This window comes from Cavia porcellus, unplaced genomic scaffold (assembly GCF_034190915.1).
Source record: "Cavia porcellus strain 051 isolate PalLab524CR breed Dunkin Hartley unplaced genomic scaffold, mCavPor4.1 scaffold_22, whole genome shotgun sequence".
Classification (NCBI taxonomy): Eukaryota; Metazoa; Chordata; class Mammalia; order Rodentia; family Caviidae; genus Cavia; species Cavia porcellus.
The window spans coordinates 21,116,301-21,131,662 of record NW_026947505.1 but is presented as its reverse complement, the minus strand read 5'-3'; the positions used below and the strand labels follow the sequence as shown (position 1 = coordinate 21,131,662).

Sequence of the window (15,362 nt, the reverse complement as noted above, 5' to 3'; positions counted from 1 at the left end):
AGCAATTTCTTTTTATGATTAGCGGGAAGAGCTTGTTCTCTTGACAGGATCTGCTACAGTCTATCAAGACATAATCACAGATTTAATCTCTATCTTGTTCTTGCGTAATAACAGTAGTAATTCAGACACTTTATTTTGTCTCTCTGATGGGAGGAAGAAGATCCTGAAGGTTCTGAGCAACCAAAGATTTCACAACTCAACTCACAATGACCACACGTTATTACACGTGATCAAATTCTATCTGATCAGTATTCTATCCCGGGAAACCATGGCTAAGTCAGTAGAGTGTAGTAAATTGTAGGAGGGCTTAAAAGTATGAGGCCGGCCTGGCCTGAAGGGACCGAAACCTGTCACCAATTCTAACCTCTTTTGTGACAGTCCCAGACCTCCACAGACACCACAGCAGCTGTTCAATTTCCACACAGCTCTAGGTGCCAGGCCAGGCAAGCCCAATCCTTCCAAAGATTTATGAACAGAAAATGCAAAAGAAATCTAATCTGCATCCACTGTCTGCTAATCAATTTTCCTGGAGCAGAAACCAAGCACAAAAGAGTGGGTATCTTGGGTGACACAGCTACCATTCTAGATTTTTAAAGAGGCAAAGTAAATGTCTTTGTTATGATGAGTTTTATACAAATAGCTATCTAACTGAAGTTTGGCTAGACAGAGAAAATTACCCTTTTAGTTTCATAATGTATTATAATTTGGATGAAAGTGATCTCAGAGACAAGAGGAAAAATTAGGTGAATATTTCACCAAGGGGAAGCTGGCAGGTATGTCTCCAGTGTTAGGCTCGATTCTTGTAACCTCAACCTATCATATAACCACATGTCCTTGAAACACAGAGAGCTCAGGGCCTGGTAGGGATGCCTAGACAATTGAGTATGGGAATTATTCCCCACAATACCCTGGGCTACAATGAGCACAATATGGGGTGGAATGATGCATAGTTGTTTCCTTATGACTCATAGGACAAGGTCAAAGCTGGATCAAAAAAAGAGAAAAATTCTGAAAAGCAACTAATGAAAGAGTCAGATGAGATGGGCAATACAGATGGTGTCCTAGGGATCAGCCAGATCTGAAAAAGCTGGAACTCAAGCCCTTCTGAAAAAAGCAGCTCCCCCTGGAGACAGACCAGCTGTGGGAAGTGAGAGTTTGGACCAGGTTAGATGATCAGAGATGGGGGAGAGGGGACAGTGAATGGGCCAGGCCAGAGCAAAAAATGGTGGCAGGGAGTTCCATCAATAGTGATGGCAAGCACAGTTCATGACAGCGGATAGGGGTACAAACAGAATGCAGGAAAAGAAAGAGCAGGGACTCAGTATCCGGGCTTAATATTGCAAGGAGAGAAGCCCTGGTGTCAGCTCAGAGGACAACATACCTGGAAGGGGACCAGGGTACCCAATAAGGGCCTCAGAAACGCAGAGATTGAAGCCTAGGAGCTGGACTGAGAGCCCTGCAGCAGAAAAACCAAGAAGAAATTAATCATCAAACTGAGACACAATTCAAATCAGGGAAGGGACCAGACTGTGATTCTAAATCACAGGAAGAGCAATACCAAGCCCTTTTAATTGTCCTTGACTAACAATAGCCTGTTACAACTTTTAACCTTGCCGGTCTAATTCTATTGTGTTGGATAAGTACCTTGAACTCTGACACAAACTGATTTAGCAGTGGGAAAATTTCCCTCTCCCACTGGATATTCTCAGTGAAGGGTTCCAGCTCTGCCATGGCGACCATCCTGTGTCCTGTCTTATCTGAGTCTGATTTGTCAACTTTTCCATGATTAAAAACTAATCTATCACAAGCAAGTCGAATTTAGTTTGGAAATGAAAAATGTGTTTGAAAATCAAGTAATGTAATTCACCATGTTAAATAAGGGATAGTATTCATATGATCATCTCAGGAGATACAGGAATTTTTGTTGAATATATTGCTTATTATATTAATCATAGTATATTAATTAACCTGGTATTGATTCATTATTTTTAACTGTTAGCCAGTTAGTTAGAAGGTATTACCATAATCTGATATAAAGTATCTGCAAAAATCTGTAGAGCAGGAGTTGAAGGTATAGGACAATTGTCCAGCATTTACCTGACATGAGCAAGGCCCCAGCACTAAGGGAGAAACTGGAGCAAACACAACTCAGATTCACGGTGGTGAAATGTTAAAAGCTACCTTTCTGCAATCGGATATGAGAAAAGGATGTACACCATCACCTTCCATTCACATTGTATTAAAGATCCTCATCAATGCAGTAGGTGAAAGACAAATAATAATATTAATAACATAATTAGGCTGTGGATGTAGTTAAATATAGAACACTTGCCTAGTATGCAAGGCTTTGGGGTCCATATCTCAGTAACATACTTTAAAAAGTAAACTTGTAGAGTTAAAAAATAAAAATTTCATTATTCATTATGATGCAGTTCTAAAATTCAAAATAATCTATAGATGAACTTATTATAACTAATAAGTTAAATTAGCAAGTATGCTAATATAAGGAAATACGTAAAAATCTATTATATTTCTATATCTATTGTATTTCTATATAGTATTAACAGCTAAAAATTGAAATGGTTAGCAACAACATAAAAGTGGCAGATACCTAGGAATGAATGTAATAAAAAATGTCCCAAGACTTCTACATAGAAAACTATTCAAACTATAAAAATAAACATAAATTAAATGAGGCTAAAATAAGTAAAGAAATAGAGCGTGGCCACAGTTTGCAAGACCCAGTGTTATAAATTCTTTTCTGCCTAAAGGAGCCAGAGTTGGTTTTGGCTCCCCACCAAACCCAAGGACGCTAACTGACCCAGAGTTTTGAGATTCAGGGCGCCCCTCCCACACACAACTGATTTCCTTATTCTTGGTTGTGGTTTCCACCTCTTTATTTTTACTCTTCTCTTTCTTCACCACCTGCCCAAATCCATACATTCAACACGAGCCTGTCCTCTTGTAAGTCCCTCCTGTGCAACACAATTTAATTTCATTTCTTTAGCCTTAAATTCTGTAATGTTTGACATGTAATTAGTCTTAATGTCTGCAACTTAGTTTTATCTTTATGTAAACACTTGCTATCTAACTTTTCACAACTCATCTCCCCAAGGAAAACATTTTCTCCAAGAGGACAAAATTCAGACCTCAAATTTATTTATTTCAACTTTATATAATGCTCTTCACATAGCAAATACTCAATACACATCTACAAGTGCGACTTGTTTTGGAAGCAACATGCGGCCACAATCACTGGATAAGAATGAGACCTTTTGCTTCCAAGCCAAGTAGCTGCAATATCCCAAGATCTTAGAAATTCAAGATTAATGTGGCTTTTCCCCTATTAATTAGAAGAATATGGCGAACAACAATTCTGGGAGCTTTACCAATTCCCAAACATTTACCCGGAAAACTGAGACTTTACCCAGAAACTCTGTAGTCCCAAATCAAAGAACATAGCCTTAAATAAACAAAAAGACTCAAGGTCTTTTTAAGTAAATTTTGTGTTCTTGGAGATTTACAATACTTGAGGGACACAATTAAACCTACCCTCCTCACATGGCCTCAAAATACTCTGCAGGTGCTAGACACAAAAGCTAAGCTAAAATCAGCAACTCCAAAGAGTAGACCAACATGAAGGCAAGGATTTAATAAGATGGTATGGGGAAAAATCTGAAATTCTATAGTCAGAGGCTAGAGGTGGGAGAATGTTAATAAAGCTATAGCAGAAAGCCTTCCATGTGATCACACACAAAAATGAAAGAACTTATCATAAGTACTTCAGTCTGAATATAAAATGTAAGGCAAAAAATGGACAGAATTATGATGAATGTTTCCTGATTTCATTTGGTGACATTACAAGATAAAATATTTGAAATTCAGAAACTTTGCTTTTAAGATGAACAGATAAAAGCACATTGCATAGGTTTCCTTGGATTAATGGAAGATAAAATCAAAACACAGATCCAAAAGTTTGCTCCAGGTTTATCACCTGTACTAACCCTGGATTCAAATCTGAAACAGAAAAAAGGCACAGAAGTGCCCAGAATGGACCCAGGACAAACACAGATCCTGCTAACACTAAGCAGATTTTTCTCTGTCTCACAAAGATCTATCTTCATGGTGGAGATGAGCTTAACCAAGAACATAAGCAACTATTCCTTCTGGCAAAGAGTAGCTCAAGAGAGATACAAGATGTTTTTCTTCCTATGTAGTTTCTCCAACAGAGCAGAGTGTGTGTGTGTGTGTGTGTGTGTGTGTGTGTGTGTGTGTGTGTGTATTTTCGTATTATTAAAATCCTTATGTGATCCTTAATTGTCTGTTCACATTTCTGTCTTGTGTATCTCTACAGAAATCAGGAGGAGACCTAAACCCTTAAAAATGCCAGTATCAGGGCTGGGGATATAGCTCAGTGTAAAGACTTTCAGTTCAAACTGCAACACTTGTTGGGGAGTGTTTAGTTTCAGAAGATCAAGTCTCACTGTCAGATATTAAGGCAGAAGAGGCTCAAGAGGGCTCCTCATTTACTGTGACATAGTAAACTTCACTTAATTTCTCTAATTCCAGGAAGACACTGAAAACCAAAACTGGGAAATACACAAAAGTCTTTCAAATAAACTATGCAGTTCTTAATACACTAAGACTTTGAACATATCTAACCTTTAATATTTTGTGCACACTGTTTCTATACAAGTGAGTCATGTAGACTACAGTACCATACTATTTTTAGGGATTTTCCCCCAGGGGTAGAGAAAGGCATATAATAAATATCATCAGACCTAGTCAACTAACATAGTGCTGATATTCTACCTCTTCAACCATCCTTGCCTTATATCACAAAGAGACAATTTGCTCAGATGATGACTTAGTTTTAAACAGAATAATGTCTGGGTGACTATATGAAAAGAGGTATGCTAATTTCAGTCCTTATCAAAGACACCATCTGTCCCACGTGCAAAGCTGTTTGTGGCTTCCTACTCTTTATTCACTACCTGCATCCATAACTGCTCTTTTATCCGCATTGTCTTGGCTTCCGCCCCCCATCAGGCCTTTCCCCATATCTGGGAACTTCTTGTTGCAAATCGTTGCTATAAAGGTGTTGCTTTCCCATTCAAAGAGCTCTAATGGCTGTGACCTACAGAGAGAAGCCACAAACCTCTCAGAAGGCAAGTTGGTCAAAGTTTCCACAATCAAGCACATTTACCTCCACATGCTGAGGCTCCCACCCATCCCAGAGGGCCCCCCACCAGGGCTGCGAACACGCTGAGCCCACCCCAGAGCTACTGAGCCCTTGCTCAGGGGCTGTTTCCTTCCAGCCAGACACACCCTTCCCTGCCTCAATTATTCCCACCCACTTTTCAAGATCCTGTCTAGGATCTCTCTTTTAAACAAGATTCTCCCAGTGCCCCTAGGTCAGGTCAATCTCTTATGAAATCAGTATGTCATCATATGTTGGAAAACCAATCATCTTCTGCCTGGTAATTCTTGACTAATTTACATATCTGTGGATGTATTCCAAATAAAATGCAACTGCCTTGGCATGGACATCCAGCTCCCTGAGAAACCACTATGATGCCATGTAATTTACTTAACAAATGCTTGTTGAGTAAATGAATTACTTTTCAAAAAGTAAACTCATGTTAGATAATTATACCCAAAGCCCTGGGGCTGTAAACCGATGTCTGCTGTACTGAATTTTGGTGAAGAACAGTCCTGGGTCTATCAGCTTCTCACACAAGGTCTGACTCTCCCAGCACTGGGCATGCTGCCTAGGCCAGTGTGACACTCAATCTAGAGGGATAAAACAATAAATAAAAATCTTTAGCATCTTGCTTTTCAAACATTCTAGCCCCATAACTTCCAGACTTGGTGGGCGTGTCCTGATTTTACTACCTAAATTTTTTCTCAAATTGTAAAATATCAGTAGATATATTGCACTTCTCTCCATATCAGTTTTAATTCCCTCAGAAATCTCACTTTATCAATTATTCACCCTATTCCCTGCCACAGCCAGAGAGTTCTTTCCAAACTCACATCTGATTAGTGTTATTTCTGTCTCAGGAGTCTGCCTGGTCAGGCCACGCCCCTAAGGGATCTGCTTACTTACAGTCTCCCATGGAGTCTCCCTGCACTCCAGCCACCATGCATCACTTCCAAGCCCCCTAACATGCCAGACCCCCGCTTCTTAGCCACCAGCATATCATCCTGATAAACATCTACGTCTCCCGATAAACATGTATGCCTCCTTTAGGATTCAGAGCAAACATCGCCTCCTCCTGGAAGTCTTCTTAGGCAGAATTAAGTTCCTGTGGCTGTTTCTATAACACATCACTGATGTAACACATGCAGCATTTACTGCAGCCTGGTGGCTTATCTGTGTCTCTGAGCCCACCACAGGAGATGTAAACTACTTATTTTTATGTTTTCTTTATATTACTAGCACCTAGTAGTGTGTGACACTAACAAATGTACGTTTTTCATGGCTCTTTTATAAATGAAATCTTTTCTAGGAGAAATTTACATAACAAAATTTTCCTAGAGCCACAAGAGAAGATCACCACGTGGAAGATCAAACTGTCACATGCTAGTAGAGCACAAAACAAACTTGAGGTAGTTATCACTGATATTTGTCCAAATGGGTAAAATCATCAAATTTACCAATTTTACCCCCTTGAGCTTCCTTAAAAAAGAGCAGATTACAGGCCACAGCATGAGACCCCTTTGACCCTCCTCCCTGCTGGCTCCAAGCACACTGGACTCCTCCTGGATTCTCCAGCCTCCCAGAAGACTCCTGCCTTGAGGACTAGCACTGGCTCTTCCTGTCTTTTGTGTGGATACTCACTGTCTCACTCCCTCAAACCCCTTCATGGCTTTGCTCACAGTTCCCTTCTCAAGGAAGATTACCTTGACCATCCCACATCTTCCCTCCCCACACACACCTTCTCTACTTCTCCTCAGTCCTGTAGCATGCACAGCCTTCTGAGCCTTGCATATACTTGGTAAGCTTATTCTTTAGCATCTGTCTGCCTCTGTCATCAGATGGACGCCCCGTAAGTTCCAAGCCTGTGCTCCCTGATGGAGCTGAACATCCAGAACTCTGTCTTGATGTAGTAGGAGTCAAATATTTTTGGCTAAATGAATGAAGACCATCAATGAGAGAGTATCTCACCCTGCAGGGGATGGCAGAGTTTCAAAAAAAAGGGAGTGACGGTGTCCATGACCAAGGTAGTAATGAGGAAGTGGCAAGCCTGGTCCCTTCTTCTTTCCCCTTGTCACTGATTCAAACTGTTTCATCAACCCCCAAAGATGTGAGGAAGAAAAGACAGATGAAGAGGAGGGGAGAAAAACAGTGAGCCAAGAAAGAGAAGAAGAAGAAGTGCAAAGGGGACCCATTTGTAAAAAGGCAGAGTAAGTTTCAGCCCGCCAAATGAATGGTGAGTTGCCCCCACCTTCCCTGCCCTCTCCTCTCCCTTCCTAAAACTGAAACACACTGTATGATATTTTTAAGGCCCAATAAAACCGCATGATTTAAGCGGACACTACTAATTGTCAGCAAGCAATGGCGACTTGCTGGGGCACCGTAACCTATTTTTCAATCATATGTGTAATAAAACCACTCCTCACCTCTGCATCCAGCCCATTGCCAAAGACAGGTACAATTTTTCTCTCCCTGTTTTTGTATAACTCTCCTCATTAACACAATACCTTAGCAATAAGTAGAAAGTCAGGAATATCAACCATGTTTTCAAAATGAGAAGGCCAATTCCTTGATCACCAAAAATGATTTGATATTATTTAATTATTTGCCAATACTCCAGAGGACTTAGTAAGTGTTCCTCTCTGTACTGAGTACTGACGTGGTAGGACAGCATGATGTGATTCTTGGTTATAATGCAGGGTTTTGTCTTTCATCCTTCATATCAGTGATTCTCGTGCCTTTCCTCCAGGTTGAACTCCCTGGAGTGAATTGGCTTCCTTAAGACAATTTCTTATTACTGGTTGAGAGACGAGAAGGTCTATCATTTATATATTTTCACCAAACAGTATATTTTATTGAATTTTATTTTCTCATTCCATCGTATGAGAACAACAGACTTCAAATTTGTTTCCTAAACACACAATGCTAAAATAATTTGCTGTAAAGTTTTATGACATTCATTCATTTATCAAATATTGACTAAGTGCTACTAGATGCCAGCAAGGTGCCATGGTTAAAATAATGAGTAATGAGGACGATGTTGTTCTAAAGTCATACACACAGCCAACACAGCCCCTCCATTCTGGCATCTGTCTTCCTTGGAACCACTGATCGAGTGAATGACGAAGTCCACGTAAGGCTCTGGTATATGTGACTTTCCAAGACACAATAAATGTTATTCATTCCTAAAATTCATTTGTAACCAGGAGAGGCCTAGAATAACAAAAGTAATTCTGGGTAACAAAGGCAAGTCAGAAAGCATCACAATCCCTGAATATAAATCAGAGTACTAAACTACTATGATAAAATTTTTTTAAATCAAATGATCGATGGAACAGATTAGAAGACATGGAAACAACTCCAATCATACTCAGCCATCTTCTTCAAAAAAGGAGCCAAATACCCTTACTGGAAGAAAGACAGTCTCCTTAATAAATTGTGCTGGAAAAAACTGAATTTCTACACACAAAGATTAAAACTAGACCCATATCTTTCACTATGAACTAAACTAAAATCCAAATGGATCAAAGATCTAAATATTAAAACAGAAACACTAAATCTACTAGAAGATAGAATAGGTGGAACTTTCAATGGCATGTGTGTAGGCAAAGGCTATAGGAACAAAACCTGGATTGCACAGGAAATACTACACAGAACCAAAAACTGAGATCTCATCTCAGAAAAAAGTTTTTGCACAGCAAAAGAAAACACCAAGAGAGTGAAGAGACAAACCACAGAGTGGGGAAAAAAAGTCTTGCCAGCTCTCCTCAGACAAAAAGCTGTTATCTAGAATACATAAAGAACTCAAAAACATCAGCCCCTCCTCCAAATGTAAAGAACAAATTGAAAACTAGGCATTTGTACTTCTCAGATGAAGTACAAATAGCAAAAAAATATATGAATAAATGTTCACATTGCTGATCATTTGAGAGATGCAAATTAAAACAATACTGAGATTCCTTCTCCCTCCAGAAAGAATGGCTATTATCAAGTAATCAGCCAATAACAAATGCTGTCAAGAGTTGTGGGGAAAAGGAACCCTTCTCCACCCTTGACAGAAGTGAAGACTGCACCACTGTGGAAATCAGTGTGGGGATTTCTCAAAAAACTAAAACCAGAAGTTCCGTTTGACCCAGCTATTCCCCTTCTTGGTATTTTCCAAAAATAATTAAAACCATCATATTATAGCAGCATAATTTTTAATAGCTAAATCTTGGAAACAACCCATGCCCATTACTGATGAATAGGTGAAGATGTATTTTTTAATACAGTGGAGTACTACTCAGTCATAAAAGTATAAACTTGAGACATTTCTAGGTAAATGAATGGACCTTGAGACCACATGCTTCAGTGAAATAAACTGAATACATGTGTGTGAATATCACATTTTTCCCCTGGTGTGAGAAGTTTAAAAGTGTAAATAAGGACTAGAATGTACACAAGATATTACAAAATAGCAAGGAAATGCTCAATTGGGAAGTAACATAAGGGAAGGGATGGGGAAAGCAAGAAAGAGGAAAGAAAGAAAATCAAAAAAGTTAAAATAGAACCAAAGCCTTTGTAAATAAGGAAGAGAAGAGGGTTTAAAGGGAGGGTAAGGGAACGGAGAAAAAAGGACCTGAGAAAGTTCCTATGATGAAAATGACTATTATGTATATTTTAAATGTACCTATAAATTTAATTTTAAAAATCTCAAAATATTAATTTCTTACTACTATGAAAAGGATGCATGATCAATATGGGAAAGTTGGAAAGCATAGAAAGCGGAAGCAACAAAGCTAATTCACTTTTAACCCAGCACCAGAACCTGCCAATATGAGGGCTAATACACACTTTTCCTTCTCATTCTTTTACTCCTACTGGATTATTCTTATTTTAAAAGCAAAGAAGCTAGAGAGATATGAGACCACACTAAAGAAAATTAACCCTGTGAGATAAGCTGACACAGGAGCTAAACTATTTAAAGATATATCATGTTCTTGTATAAGAAGATACTATTGGGGCTGGGGATTTAGCTCAGCGGCATAAGTGCCTGCCTTGCAAGCAGGCAGTCGTGAGTTCCATCCCCGGTACTGATAAAAAGGAAAAAGACAAAAAAAAAAAAAGAAGATACTATTACAAAATCATCAAGCCAATACTAGAATATTAAATTATGTTACTCATCATCATAAATGAAGTACGCTTTTCTCTTATTTATTTATGTTCTTTCTAAATAAAGCTGCACAAAAATTCTTTTAAAATGTATATGGAAGTCTTGATGTTGAAAACTAAACCAAGTAAATAAAAAGCAATCATGGATGGAAGACATCAAACTTGACAGACGTTAAAATACGTTATATTTCTATGATGATCAAAGTAATATGTCATAGGCCTGGCAATAGAAAAATAGATCAGGAGAATAAAAAATTATTTAAAAACATTACTACAATTTAATTTATTGGAGAAAAGATAGTTTATTTCACAATTGATGCGTGAACAATATACTATTCACATAAAAGAAAATAATTGAACTGATTCTGTGTAAAAATAGATTTCAGGTGTAAAAAAACACTAAAATGTTAAAAATAGCAAATGAGAAAACAAAATTTTTAGAAAAAATAATTAAGAATGTAGGAGGTAAGAAGATCTTTTAAAGTAAGGCAGAAATTCCAGAATCTGTAGAGGAAGAGAGACAGATTTGATTTCATAATTATTTTTGATTTTGTAGAGGAAATTATAAAAATAAAATCAAAGAATAATTTTGATGAGAAGAGAAATAACAAGTAAAACAACCAAAAAGAGGTCAATAATAAGCTGGGCGTGGGGCACACACCTGTAATGGCGGAACTTGGGATGCTAAAGCAGGAGGATCACTGCAAATTCTAGGCCCAACTGGGCTACATAGTGAGTTCAAAGCCAATCTGAACTACAAAGTGAGACCCTAACTCATACCAAAAAAATCAAAAGGAAGAAAATTCAACACCATTGTTTGATTGTTTGACATCATTAATCATCAGAGATATGGAAATTAAATGACATCACCTTACAACTGTTAGAATAGCTACAAGACAAAAATCACCAATATGGTATACTCTAGGTCAGAACATAAATGAATACAACTATTATGGGAAACAAGATAGAACCTTCCCCAAAACTTAAAGGTATAATTATCATAGGATACAGTAATCCTGCTGGTGAGCGTTCATGGATCCACACATGTACACATAAAATGAAATCAGTAAGTCAAAGAGACATCTGCACCGCCATGGTTATTGCAGCCTTATTCATAATAGCTAAGATAGAGAATCCAGCTAAGTATCCATAGTGAGTGAATGACAAAGAAACTGTGGCATATGCATGCAATGGAATATTATTTAATAAGAAAATATTGTCATTTGTAACAATATGAATGAATCTGGAGAGAGCATTATGCAAAGTGAAATATCCTAGCATAGAAAGGCAAATACCTTTCTGCTAGGATCTTACTCAGGTGTGGAAATTTTAAAAGATCTCAGAGTAGTAAAGGGCAGAATGGAATTATGAGTGGGGGAAAAGGATCAGTCAAGAAATATAAATAGGAGGAATACATTCAAGAGATCTAGTATACAATATGGTGACTGCAGATAATGCCAACTTATGTATTCTAGAAGAGTAGTAAGACAATAGGTTGTGTTCTCACCAAAAAGAAAATATTAACTTAGTGCAACAATCCTAATTACAGGCTAATTCGCTAGATTTAGCCATTTTACAACGTATATTTACTTTGAAACATCATATTCCTATAATGAATACACACAAATTTACACGATGATTTTAGGAATCTGTAATATTCAAGGGGCCTTTATAAATCAATAAGGAAAAAAGTAATTATATAGGGTCAAAATAAGTCAAGGATGCCATTCTAAAACATCTCCCCAAAGTCTCACATGCTCAGAGGCAGGACTTTCACAAGCCAATTGGATCGTGGAGGTGCTCTACTCACTAATGGACTCTTCCATTAATGCACTCATACTTGAGGGTCCTATTAGAAGGCAGGGCACAGTTGGAAGAAGCAGGTCAATGGAGGATGCCTTTGGATGGTACAGCTCTCTCTCTGTTCTCCCCCATCTCTCTCTCTCTCTCTCTCTCTCTCTCTCTCTCTCTCTCTCTCTCTCTGTCCTTCCTGTCACAAGTTCAGTGGCCTTCCTCTACTACATGCTTCAGCCATGGCATCTCTGCCCGGGAGCCAGCCTGCCATGAACTAAACCTTCTGAAACCATGAGCCAGGTAAACCTTTCCTCCGTTAGGTTGTGTATATCAGGTAGTCTGTGCCAGTAATGGGAAAGCTAACTAATACTGATGCCCATAAGTAATTAATATATAAAGAAATGTAACAATGTGAAAAGATGTTCAAACTCTCTAGATGTCAAAAAATTGAAATGAAATTAACAATGCTTACTCATTAGACACAAAAGTAGAAAGTGAGGAAGCAGAAATCTTAAAGGAAAGTAGAAAAATGATACTTTCAAATATCCTAGTAAGACTGTGATTTGTCCGATTTTTGGAAAATAATATGGAAAAATAAATTAAAAATACAGATACTCTTTGAACCAGTAACCCTATTTCTGGGACTTACACCATAAAAATAAAATTACCAATAGCTAAGAATATGTGCTAAGAATATTTCCTTTTTTTTTTTTTTTTTTTGTCTTTTTCATTTTTTTTTATCGGTACCAGGGAACAAACTCACGACTGCACACACTTGCAAGGCAGCACTTATGCTGCTGAGCTATATCCCCAGCCCCAAGAATATTTCTTGTAGCAGTACTTTTTCTATGTATGGAGAACTTTTCATAACAGAATGTCTCTTTGTAGGATATTAGGTGAATTAAGTTTTAGTAAATTCATATCTTGTGCAATTATTGAAAAAATAAGATAGATTTAATTAGAAGTTCTAAGAAATATAGCAAAGTGAGAAAACCAAGATACACAGTAACACACACACACACACACACACACACACACACACGTACTGATCACATGCAGCTTGATACATGTTAAAACAAATAGAGACCACCACCCCCCAATATCACTGTGCATGTTTGCACAGGGTTGTGTAAGCATGAAGACAAGAGTAGTGAATTCACATCAAGCTGTACTTACTGGTTTCTAAGAAAGTCTATCACTGAAGGAAAGAGAAAGAAAGGAAGATGGGCAAAGACCAAGGGAAAAAAAAAGAAGTCTGTAGCCTAACAGAAAATAGCCATAGCACAATAACAAAGAAATTAGAGAAAATAAAAATCTATTTACTACATTACAGGAAATAACCAATAATAAAATAAATTCCTCGACAAGGTAACACAGCCAAATAAAATAGTGACTTAACTTCTAGAAGCTATACATTGGATGTAGATGTATATTGGATTTTTAATTAATATTACATTGTAGAAATTTTTCATGCTATTCAAGGTGTGTATGTGTGTAAGCATATTGCCAAAAAGAGACCAAAAGAAAATGTACTAAAATATTAGTAATTACTGCAGTTTGTGAAAATAAGGACTGTTTCTACTTGCATTGTTATTTTTTTCCCTTTTCCAGACTTGCTAAACTGTATATACATTCTACAGTATGCAAAAGCACAATAACAGTTTTTAAATGGAAACATAGGAAATGAAATGATCTTAATCTGAAAGAGTGTCACTTCTAGTGAATTCTAAATGTTCGGAGGCCACACTGTCCTCCAGTGCACCATCACTAGGGAGCCTAGCAGACACAGAGCAAGCACACAGGCATCTCACCTGTCTGTTGGGTAAGGTGAAAGCATACACATCTCTGTCTTAACACACAATGACCCCAGCCTCACAGAGACCTCACAAACCCCAGGACATTACAGCCTCAAGTTACCAGGCTGGATCTCCCAAGTACACAGCTCTCTTTACAGAGGCTGCACAGAAAGTCTTCCTATGACTCAATCCCAGCAGCACAGCTTCTCATATTACCTCTGATGAACATGCATAATTTATCTCTCCAGACTCCCGGGTAGAGTAGATTTCCATGGTTTGGGACTGAGGGCTCAATTGTTGGAAACACCTCCTCCATGTTTTCTCTAGTTCCTGCTCATGGGTAGAAAGGATTACAGTTGCAGCACAAGGCCAGGTGGTTCTGTATGAAGACAAACAAACCACTCACTCAGCGGGACCCGGTGTCCTCTTGTGCACAGCAAGGACGACCAATAAGCTTTGTTCTTATCCCAGGAAATCTACCCGGAGTGGACCCGACAGCCTGGCAAGGCAAACACTCGCTTCTTCCCTCTCATTTGCTCCTTTCCTATCCTCCCTTGGAAGGGATTTTGCTTCCTGGTTGACAGAAATCAGGATTCCATTCCACAGCTTTTCCCCATGGCCCAGTGGGACTGACGAAAGATCAACAGAAATACAGGAGATTTCTTCAAAGCTCCTAGCCAAGCCTTCCTGTTGCCAAAGTAACTTCAAGAAATGTGTTCTGCATGTTCAGGCTGAGTAAAAATCACAAGATTATACTGTAGAACTTTTCAGTACTCTATTAGTAACACGATGTTATTTACACATTGATGGGCAATAGCACATTATTATTTAAATAGTGCCAAAACAATTGCGGAGTGTTTCAATGGGAAAAAAACAGAGACGCGGATAAATACATGTATGTCCTGATTCCAGCCTCCAGTGTCTGCCTTTCTGTAGCTTCATGTAACCCAGGCTTTCAGATGACTAAGATTTCCACTTATTGTTTGCACACAGCTTCACTAGATAGAACATTCTGGTCTGTCTTATTTATTATTATGCGCCAAGTCAACAATGCACACAGAAAACTAGTGTAATTAGCCATGTGGCGTTGTTATATAGACAGGCTAAAATCAATTTAATAAAACTGAACCTTTCAGACTCCGTCCATCATAATCAAAATGTGTTTTAGGCTTCCTGTTAGCACGTATCCAGACTGATAAACTTACAAAAGAAACCCTTCCTTTTTGCCACCTGACATAAAGACAGGAATGGCAATAAACAATATCAGAATACACTTGCCAAGTTGCCATTTATTTATAAACAAGATTAAAGCAACAAGATAAAATCAAAACTGAGAAAAAGCACGGTAAATAGGTACAAGAAGAATGGAAATACAGTAGAGAAATAGAGAATGAAAGGACATGATGGTAGCTTATTAATTA

General features: G+C 38.2%; 1 protein-coding gene across 4 annotated transcripts in view; it reads right to left on the bottom strand.

Moving 5' to 3' along the window:
* Window positions 1–15,362, bottom strand: part of Esr1 (estrogen receptor 1) — a 357,099-nt gene that overhangs the window by 329,601 nt on the left and 12,136 nt on the right. The window contains exon 1 of one of the 4 annotated variants that reach the window (XM_063233329.1): window positions 14,158–14,737. The exons of the other annotated variants lie outside the window; for them this stretch is intronic. The gene's annotated coding sequence lies outside the window, so the exon portion shown is untranslated. Of the gene's footprint in view, window positions 1–14,157; window positions 14,738–15,362 lie in introns of those variants that run through there. 4 annotated transcript variants of the gene reach the window in all.